Source organism: Mandrillus leucophaeus, unplaced genomic scaffold (genome assembly GCF_000951045.1).
Source record: "Mandrillus leucophaeus isolate KB7577 unplaced genomic scaffold, Mleu.le_1.0 Scaffold338, whole genome shotgun sequence".
Classification (NCBI taxonomy): domain Eukaryota; kingdom Metazoa; phylum Chordata; class Mammalia; order Primates; family Cercopithecidae; genus Mandrillus; species Mandrillus leucophaeus.
In genome coordinates this window covers 2649216-2660247 of record NW_012103565.1, presented here as the reverse complement: position 1 = coordinate 2660247, position 11032 = coordinate 2649216, and the positions used below count along the sequence as shown (strand labels likewise).

Below are 11032 nucleotides of genomic sequence, written 5' to 3'. Positions count from 1 at the left end.
AGGCTCTGGGTATAGGGGCTGTCCCTAGTTGTCTGGTACCTGGCCCTGGGGTGCTTAGGGCAGAGGAACAGTGGCCTAGAGTGTGTGAGTCCTGTGGAAGGCTGATGGAGTAGGTAGCTGGGGGCATGAGCTCTGGACTGGTTAGCTTGTGTGTGAAAAGCACGCTCATGGGCAAGTTGTTTACTGTCTCTAGGAACTGGCTAACCCTGGGAGGGACAGGCCTGGCAAGGTCAGCAAGGCCCTAGATGTCAAAGCGTCAGAATACATAAAAAAACATGGTTAATATGGTATCAGAGCCTCTGTCTTCACGTGGCCTCTCATGAAGGCCTCTAGAGTGAGCTCCCTTAGGGGATGTCAAAGGCCATTCAAGACAGCAGAAGCCACAAGGTCATGTAAAACCTTAGTAATATTTTAAAGAAGATATTACTCCTAATATCACCACAGGGTGAGTGTACACCCTGTGATATTATTTCTAATATCTAAAAGAAGATATTAGGAGTAATATCTCCCTTAGACATTACAAATTATATTTTCAAAGGATGTCCACCCCATGATATTGGATAAATACCTCCCTTAGAAATTACAAATAATATCATTACAGGGTGTACCCCCACTGTGATATTAGGAGTAATATCTGCCTTAGATATTATGAATAATATCACTACAGGCTGTATACCCTGTGATTTTAGAAGTAATATCTGCCTTAGATATTATGAAAGAGCAGCCGGAAAGATCTATGACTAGATTTCCCAAAAATGAGGAATTGATAAAAGAGGGGACTGAAATGCACCCAGTAGTCCCAAAGACAGTTCTTTCTGATGAAGATAGAAATTTACCCCTCTGGTCTTAAAGCCTGAAACTTATATTTGTTTTATCGGAGTTCCTTCCTCAGTAAAGGACCCCAGACTTCTCAAAAAGTATAAAGAACTAAAACTCACTAGATCACCACATGCAGACAATGAGATGCCAGACCCCTCATTCATTGTGGTTTCTTCCTTAGGCCTCTCAAGAGTTCCCATTTTCCTAGACATTGTTACATTTCTTCCTTGCTATATAAACCCCTAATTTTAGTTGTCCAGGGAGATGGAGTTGAGACTGATCTCCATCTTCTCAGTTGCAGCACCTGATTAAAGCCTTCTTCCTTGGCAAGAGGTAATGCCTAGAGCCTCAGCAGCCACTTTGAACTCTGGGGTGATCTTTGAGTCAATCATTGTCTCAGTGATTGGCTTTCTTTGGGGTAAGCAGCAGGACCTAGACTGAACTCCTGATGTTTTGGTAATCATCGTGCATTTCAAATTGTGTTCCTGCTCTTTTGAACTAGTTGAGAATTTATTCATGGAAGTTGTTCTTCACTTTAAAACATTTTTCTATAGCATCATTAACTTTTATGGAAATGTATTTCTTCTTGAGTTCGTTACAGAAGTGTAGTCCTCAGTAATGAGATTTCACTCTGTCACTTTTTATGACAGACATGTTAGAACAGCCAACAGCAGCACATTCACTTTCAGACCAACCTAACTTGCACCCACCATGCTCAAGGGGGCGGAGAAAAGTGCTTCCCTGGAGGAAATGAGACACCTCTGAATTCCCTGTGGACGTGCCCAGGCAACTCCAACAAGGGTGGCAGATTCCTGGAGCTTGTGGTGAAACAACAATAATCCAAAAGCTGTGTGATATTGGCCATCTCAATTATTTCCTTTTTCCTTTCCCAAATTGTGGTAGTGTTTCCAAACTACATAAACAAATGAATGCCATGATTTGAATGTTCCCTGCAAAACTCACGTTGAAATTCAACTGCCATTGTAAGAGTACTAAGAGGTAAGATCTTTAAGAGTCAATTAGGTCATGAGGGTGTCTGCCCTCATGAATGGATTAATGTTGTTCTTACAAGAGTGTGTTCATTAATTTGGGAGTTCAGCCACATTCCTCTCTCTGTCTCATGTACTTCCTTGCCAAGTGCTGCCTTCCACCATGTTATGATGTAGCAAGACAGCCCTTACAAGATGCAGACCTTTGATCTTGGACTTCCCAGCCTCCAGAATTACAAGCCACGTAAACTTGAATTATCTGTAAACATCCTAGTCCGTAGCATTCTATTATAGCAGCAACAAATGGACAAGTAAGTATGAAGCTCCTCAAGGTTAAGTCACTAAGGGCTTTCAGATCATTTGAGTCTAAAAGGTGCTGAAATGAAGCTTAGCTTTTAGGTTCCTTTTCAAGTTTCATTTTAAGCCACTTAGGGTTAGGATTAGGTTTGCGTGCAAAATAAAAAATGGTTTGTACAAGAGAGAAACTTAGTTCTTCTACTGTATAGGTCTGATGGTAAACAGTGCGGGGCAGCTTCATGATGATAGGGACCAAGAAACCTTCTATTTCATTGCTCTGCTGTGCATTGCATCCATTCTGTAGATCACTCTGTGGTTCAAGTGGCTGCGGAGGTGGTAGGCATTACCTTCTCATTTTGGTCATAAGAAGATGGGAGCCAGGAAGAAGGTACACATCCCACCCTTTAATGATACTTCCTGGAAATGACACATAACACATCTGCTCACATCCTGTGGGCCAAAAGAAATAAACAACATAGTGTATCTAGCTGCAAATGAGGTTAAAAATCACCATCATTATTCCCTATAGCCACGTGGTCAGCTAAAAACAAAAAATTACATTACCAAAGAAGAGTAAAACAGAACAGATATTGAAGATAACAAGCAGTCTCTGACACAGCATATAAGAATCATTATTTACTTTTCTGATAGCTTAAGCACTAAGGTCAAGCTCAGAGTTCAGCCTTTCACAGCCATTTTGTGTTTTTACTAGAGACAGGGTTTCACCACATCAGCCAGGCTGCTCTCGAACTCCTGACCTCAAGTGATCTGCCTGTCTTGGCCTTGCAAGGTGCTGGAATTATAGGGGATTACAGGCGGGAGCTGGTCTTTTTTACCCGTTTTTAAAAACCCTCTTCATTTAATACTAAGAGTGTCCTTGAAAGCTACAGAGAAATAAATCCTCCTTTCAGTGAATTGAGAAGGCCTTGGTTATTTCCCCTTCATTCACAAGATTTTTTTTTTTTTTGAGACTGGATTTTGCTCTGTTGCCCAGGCTGGAGTGGACTGCGACAATCATAGCTCACTGCAGCCTTGACATCCTGGACTCAAGCAGTCCTCCTGTCTCAGCCTCCCCGGTAGCTGGAATGACAGGCACAGTCCACAACCCCTGGCTAATTTTTAATGTTTATTTTGCTGATGTTGTAGAGACAGGGTATCACCATGTTGCCAATGCTAGTCTGAAACTCCTGGGCTCAAGCGATCCTCCCAGCTCAGCCTCCCAAAGCGCTGGGATTACAGGCATGAGTCATCATGCCCGGCCCACTTCACAAGATTTAAGACATTATCTCAGACTCTCAATGTCTCCTGGACCTTGGCCACAGCCTCCTATTGGTTTCCTTGTCTCTGCTCTCTCCTTACGCCAAACCATCATCTACCCTGCTGCTGGAGTTACTAGATCCGCCTATGTAGAATGCCTCTTTGGCTCCTAGAGGATAAAGGATTACTTCCTTAGCCTACATATGAGACCCGCCACTGTGGGCCCCAGCCTCCTTTCACCCCCGCCCCTGCCTACTGCTCACTGTTCCCTGGCCAGGCCTGTGCTTGTGCACATTGCCTCCTCTGCCTGGAATGTGTGTCTCTTTAGGTTGAGACTATGCTGTTTATCTCTGAAAAACTAGTTCTATTCCTCCCCCATCCCAAGAAAGAAGAGGTAATTGTTCCCTCTGCGTGTTCCCATTACACATTCTTTGTAGAGTCATGCTGTAATGATCTCTTCACAGATCTCTTGTCCTGATCACTCTGTAAGCTCCTCAGAGGCAAAGAACATCATGTCTTACCAAGTTACCTACATACCAGGAGCTGCCCGGTGCCTGACGTGAAGAAAACAGAATGCAGGAGAGGCTCAGCAAAAGTTAGTGGTCTGCCAGGAGCGGTGGCTCAAGCCTGTAATCCCAGCACTTTGGAATTCACCAGGGTGGGTGAATTATGACGTCAGGAGTCCAAGACCAGCCTGGCCAACATGGTGATAGCCCGTCACCACTAAAAATACAAAAAGTTAGCTAGGCATGGTGGCGGGTGCCAGTAATCCCAGCTACTCGGGAGGCTGAGGCAGGATAATTGTTTGAACGCAGCCAGTGGAGGTTGTAGTGAGCCGAGATCACACCACTGCACTCCAGCCTGGATGACAAAAGTGAAACTCCAGCTAAAACAAACAAACAAACAAAAACAAACAAACAAAAACTAGTCATCAGATGGATGGAAACAAATTCATGAAAATGTTTCCTTCAACCTGAGAAAGCTGATTAATAAAAGAAAAACATGTAAAATAAAGTAAAATGTTTCTGTCTGGTAATGATCAGAATCGTATTTTGTTTTCTTTTCTTTTCTTTTCTTTTCTTTCTTTCTTTCTTTTATTTTTGAGACGGAGTTTCGCTCCTGTCACCTAGGCTGGTGTGCAATGGTGCGATCTCAGCTCACTGCCACCTCCGCCTCCTGGGTTCAAGCAATTCTCCTGCCTCAGCCTCCTGAGTAGCTGGGTAGATGCCCACCATGACGCCCGGCTAATTTTTGTAGTTTTAGTAGAGACGGCATTTCGCCATGTTGGCTAGGCTGGTCTCGAACCCCTGATCTCAGGTGATCCACCCCCCTCCCCTTGGCCTCCAAAAATGCTGGGATTACAGGCTTGAACCACTGCGCCTGGCTCATATTTGCTTTTCTTAACTACGTTGCACTAAATACCTGTTATAGTCAACAGATTGAGTTGAAGTCTTAAGAGACACATCAAACATTCACTTATTAACTCAGAGGGGCCAGATTCGGTGCCAGACCTCTAGTGAGGAGGCCACTACAGTAACCTGGGGGAGAAAAGAGGGTGGCTCAGCCACTGGTAATAACTAAGAAGACCACAATTATTAAAATTTTTATTATTGATTTGGAAACAGGGTCTTGCTATGTTGCCTGTGCTGGAGCACAGTGGCGATTCACAGGCATGATCATAGCTCCCTGAGCCTCAAACTCCTGGGCTCAAGCCATCCTCCAGCCTCAGCCTCTCAAGTAGCTGGGACCACAGGTGCACGCCACTATGCCTGGCTTAAAAGGCCACAACGTTTTAGAGCTATCTGCTAGTGGCACATCTGCAGTTTTACCTTTAGTAAAAGTGCCACATTCTTCATTCTAGACCACTGCATTCTGAGCCATCAGTATAAACATTTATTTCCCTGAATAAGATGAAGCCAAAGACCTACTGCCTTAATAATGGACAGACAGTGGAACAGAGCATGAAATAGCTCTTCGTCCTGAAAAAGGTTTATTTTAGGAAACAGCAGAGACTGTAAGATGCTGAAGCCTCTGCCCCTCTTCCCTGGAGACCAACAACCTAAAGGACTCACTTCCTTCATTTCCAGTCTCAGTTCCTGTGCTGTCCACACGGATGGTCCAGTGACGATCTGGTTCCCACCCATCCAGGCTATGACTCAGGGAGGAAAATGGACAGTGATACTGATTGAGGGAAGCTTTCTTGAGGTCTTCTGTTTCCTTATGAAGTGTCTGGATGACAAGCTTCCCTTTAATACAGTCTCAGGGGCCTGGTCTTTACCCAGAGCAGAAGCTGAGAAAATAAGATTTCTGATGGAGTCTGTCCCACACTCACACATCACAAACGGGAGCATTTGAAGAACAAGAGCCACTGCCTTCATTTATTTATTTATTTATGACAGAGCGTGGCTGTGTTGCCCAGGCTGGAGTGCAGTGGTGCCGTCTTACCTCATCTCTGCCTCTGGGGCTCAAATTATCCTCTCACACCAGCATCCTGAGTAGCTTGTATTACAGGTGCACACCACAATGCTCAACTAATTTATTTGTAGAGACAAGGTTTTGCCCTGTTGCCCAGGCTGGACTCAAACTCCTGGGCTCAAGCGATCCTCCTGCCTTGGACTCCCAAAATGGTGGGATTACAGGCCTCTGCAGCCAGCCACCTTCTCTTTTTGTTAATAAACTCTCTGCAGTGCCCAGCTGAGAGTGGGGACTCAATAAATGTCAACAGAGGATTGTGTTCTTACAGACACATGGACGTGGAAGAATCCAGAAACACTGGTGTTACTATGGTTTATTTAGTATGCTGGATTTCATCATCAAATGAGAGAAGTATTCTACTGGAGAAAAACAGAAATTCTACTGGATATGAATTTAACCGAAATTTCGAGAACTATTCAAAACAATGAAATAAAACCATACTTAAGAGTATAGGGGCGGCCGGGCGTGGTGGCTCACGCCTGTAGTCCCAGCACTTTGGGAGGCCGAGGTGGGTGGATAACGAGGTCAGAAGATCGAGACCATCCTGGCTAACATGGTGAAACCCCGTCTTTACTAAAAATACACAAAAAATAGCCGGCCGTGGTAGCAGGCACCTGTAGTAGATGATATTATTCATAATATCAAAGGGATATATTACTTCTCATATCACAGTGGGTGTGCACCCTGTGATATTATTCATAATATCTAAGGGAAATAACTTGTAATTTACAGTGGGTGTATACCCTGTAATGATATGATTCATAATATCTGAGATATGACTCCTAATATCACTGTGGGTGTATACCCTTTGATGATATTATTCATAATATTTAAGAGAGAAATTACTCCTAATATCACAGTGGGTTTACACCCTGTGATGATATTATTCGTCATGTCTCAGGGAGATATTACTTTAAATATCACAGAGGATGTACACTCTATGATTTTATTATTCATAAGAACTAAGGGAGATATTCCTCCTAATATCACAGTGGTTATACACTCTGTGATATTATTCATAATACCTTAGGGAGATATTACTCCTAATATCACAGTGGGGGGACACCCTGTGATGATACGATTCTTAATATCTAAGGAAGATATTCCTCTTAATTTCAGACTGGCTGTAAACCCTGTCATGATATGATTCATAATATATAAGGAAGATATTACTCTTAATATCACAGTGGGTGTACACCCTGTGATTATATGATTCATAATATCTAAGGGAGATCTTACTCCTAATATCACAGTTGGGTAAACCTTGTGATTACGTGATTCATAATATCTAAAGGAGTCGTTATTCCTAATATTGCAGTAGGTATACACCCTGTGATATGATTTGTAATATCTGAGGGAGATATTACTCTTAATATCACAGTGAATGTACACCCCGGATATGATTTGTAATATCTGAGGGAGATATTACTCTTAATATCACAGTGAATGTACACCCCGCTGTATTATTATTGATAATATCTAAGGGAGATAGTACTCCTAATATCACAGTGGATATATGTTCTTTGATAATATTACTCATAATATCAAAGGAGATATCACTCCTAATATCACAGTGGGCGTACACCCTGTGTGTATATCGTATGATATTATTCATAATATCATACTAATATCTCTAATTAGATACTAATACATACCACAAGTGTACACCATGTGATGATATTATTCGTAATATCTCTCTTAGATATTATGAGAGATATCTAAGAGAGATACTACGAATAATATCACAGGGTATATACACAGGGTATACACCCAAGGTCATACTGGGAGTCATGTCTCCTTTAGATATTATGAATAACATAATCACAGCGTTTACCCCGACTGTGATATTAGGAGTGACTAGTAATATCATATGAGTAGTAAATCATATCATTACAGGGTGTACACTGGCTTTGATATTAGGAATGACTAGACCCTGTGACTTTATTTTTTTGTAATATCTAAGAAAGAGATTACTCCTTATTTCACAGTGGATGCGGACCCTGAGATGTTATTGTTCACTATATCTAAGGAACATATTATTCCTAATATCACAGTGGGTGACACTCTGTGGTGATATTATTCATAATATCTAAGGGTGATATTACTCTTAATATAACAGTGGGTGTAAAGGCTGCGATGATATTACTTATAATATCAAAGGGAGATATTACTCCTAATGTTACCGTGTGTATACACCTTGTGATGATATTGTTATGATATTAGTAATACTGAAGAGAAATTAGTTTTAATATCATAGTGGGTGTACACCCTGTAATGATATTATTCATAATATGGAAGGGAGATATTACTCCTAATATCACAGTGGGTGTATGCCCTGTGATGATATGATTCATATTATCTAAGGGAGATATTACTCCTAATATCAGAGTGGGTGTACACCCTGTGATGATGTTATTTGTAATATCTAAGGAGATTTTACTCCTAATATCACAGTGAGTGTACATCCTGTGATGAGATTATTTGAAATATCTAAGGGAGATATTACTACTAATATCAGAGTGGGTGTACACCCTGTAATGATATGAACATAGTATCTAAGGGAGACATTAATCCTAATATCACAGTATGTGTATAGCCTGTGATGAGATTATTTTTAATATCTAAGAGAGCTATTACTCCTAATATCACAATATCAGTGGGTGTCGATCCTGTGATGATATTATTTGTAATATTTAAAGGAGATATTACTCATAATATCACAGTGTGTGTACAGCCTGTGGTATTATTTGTAATATCTAAAAGAGATATTACTCATAATATCACAGTGGGTGCATACCTGTGATGATATTATTCCTAGTACCTAAGGGAGCTATTACTCCTAATATCATAATGGGTGTACACTCTGTGATGATATTATTTCTAAAATCTAAGTGAGATATTACTTATAATATCATGGTGCATGTACACCTTGTGTTTACACCCTGTGATGCTATTAATAGTAATATCTAACGGAGATATTACTCCTGAAATCACAGTGGGTGTACATACTGTTATGATACTATTAATAATATCTTAGGGAGATATTACTCCTAATACCATGGTGGGTGTACACCCTGTGATATTACTGGAAAAATCTAAGGTAGATATTCTTCATAATATCACAGTGACTGTAGACCCATGATATTACTGGTAATATGTAAAGGAGCTATTTCTCCTCGTATTACAGTGAGTGTACAGCCCGTGTGTAGACGTGTTACGATATTATTCGTAATATCTAAGGGAGATATTTTTCCTAATATTACAGTGGGTTTTCACAATGTGTGTACACCGAGATATTATTCATAATATCTAAGAGAGATATTCCTCCTGATATCACAGTGGGTGTACACGCTGTGTTATATACCCTGTGATATTATTTGTAATATCTAAGAAAGATATTCCTCCTAATATCACAGTCGGTGTACTCCCTGTGATATAATTCATAGTATCTAAGGGAGATATTACTCCTAATATCACAGTCGGTGTACACTCTGTGATATTATTCATAGTATCTAAGGGAGCTATTACTCCTAATTTCGCAGTGGCTGTACACCCTGTGATGATATTTTTTGTAATATATAAGGGAAATATTACTCTAGCATCACAGTGGGTTTACACCCTATGATGATATTCTTCGTAACATCTAAGAAGATATTTCCAATATCACAGTGGATGTACACCCTGTGTGTACTCGCTGTGATGATATACGTAATACCTAAGGGAGATATTACTCCTAATATCACACTGTGTATACACTGTGTTATGATATTATTCGTACTATCTAAGGAGATATTACTCCTAATATCACAGTGGGCGTACACCCTGTGAAGATATTATTTGTAATATCTAAAGGGAATATTACTCCTAATATCACAGTGGGTATACATCTGCAATATTATTCATAATAGCTAAGGGAGCCTTACTCCTAACATTGCAGTGGATGTACACCATCTGATGATATTTTTCGTAAAATCTAAGAGAAATATTACTCTAATCTCATGGTGGGTGTACACCCTGTGATGCGAGTGGGGGTCGCATTCCAATAATAGCTAAGTCTGGGCAGGGGGAGGGCCAGGCTGTGCGATGGTAGATGGAGGGGTACAAGGGAAATGGCTCTGCGGGATGTATTGGTAGATGTAAAGGAAGGTGTCCAGGGGTCTGGCCTTGCTGGAGGACTTCAGGGGATGGTAGCAGCAGCATAAATAATACAGAAGCATCAAATAGGAGACGAAGACTTCAAAAGTCTATCAAGAAGTACAGAGGGAAAGTGCAGTTTAGGGGCTAGATTATGGAATGAGGAGATGGGCCAAATGCTGGGGATGGGGGGATAGCATGGTAGGAGGGGCTGAGATGGCTTTGGAGGGAGTTCCCCTAACCCAAAGGTTCTCTAAAGAAAGAGGGAATGATTTACAATACACTTGAAGGAAACTATAAGACTGCCTGAGAAATAAAAGAAGACCCAAGATTTCAAAAAATCCTGGGTTGGGTGTGCTGGTTCACTCCTGTATCCCAGCATTTTGGGAGGTTGAGGCGGGAGGATCGCTTGAGCCCAGGAGTTTGAGACCATCCTGGGCAACGAAGTGAAACCCCATCTCTACAAACAGATTAAAAAGTTAACCAGGGACAGTAGTGCGCCTGTAATTCCAGCTAATTCAGAGGCTGAGGTGAGAGGATTGCTTGAGCCCAGGAGGCTGAGGTTGCAGTGAGCCAAGATCCCACAACTACACTGCAGCCTGGGTGACAGAACCAGACCCTGTCCCCTCCTACCCTCAGAACAATCCTGAAAGGAGATCACACTTCTAGATGAGAAAATTGAAATGTCCATTCTTCCCACAGTAACCTTGAGTTTTAATACAACTGCAGAGTCCCACAGAATTTTTATTTTGCTTCTTGAACTTTGCAAGCTAATGTGAGTTATCTGGAAGAATAAACAAGTGAAAATAGTGATCAGAATCTTGGAAAAGAAGAGTACAGGGGGGATATGGGTCCTGTAGGATATGAAAAATTCTAGAAAGTGACATTAACTAAATCAGTTAATATTGCTCAAGATCAAGATAACAGAAGGAGCCTGGCACGGTGGCTCACTGCCTGTAATCCCAGCACTTTGGGAAGGCCAAGGCGAGTGGATCACTTGAGCCCAAGAGTTCGAGACCAACCTGGGCAACATAGTGAGACCCCCCCTCCCCATGAAAAAA

General features: G+C 41.4%; 1 pseudogene; it reads left to right on the top strand.

The window, feature by feature from the left end:
• The window catches only part of LOC105545771, a 9111-nt pseudogene extending 3560 nt beyond the window's left edge, over positions 1 to 5551 (top strand).
• Positions 5552 to 11032: the final 5481 nt, after the last annotated feature.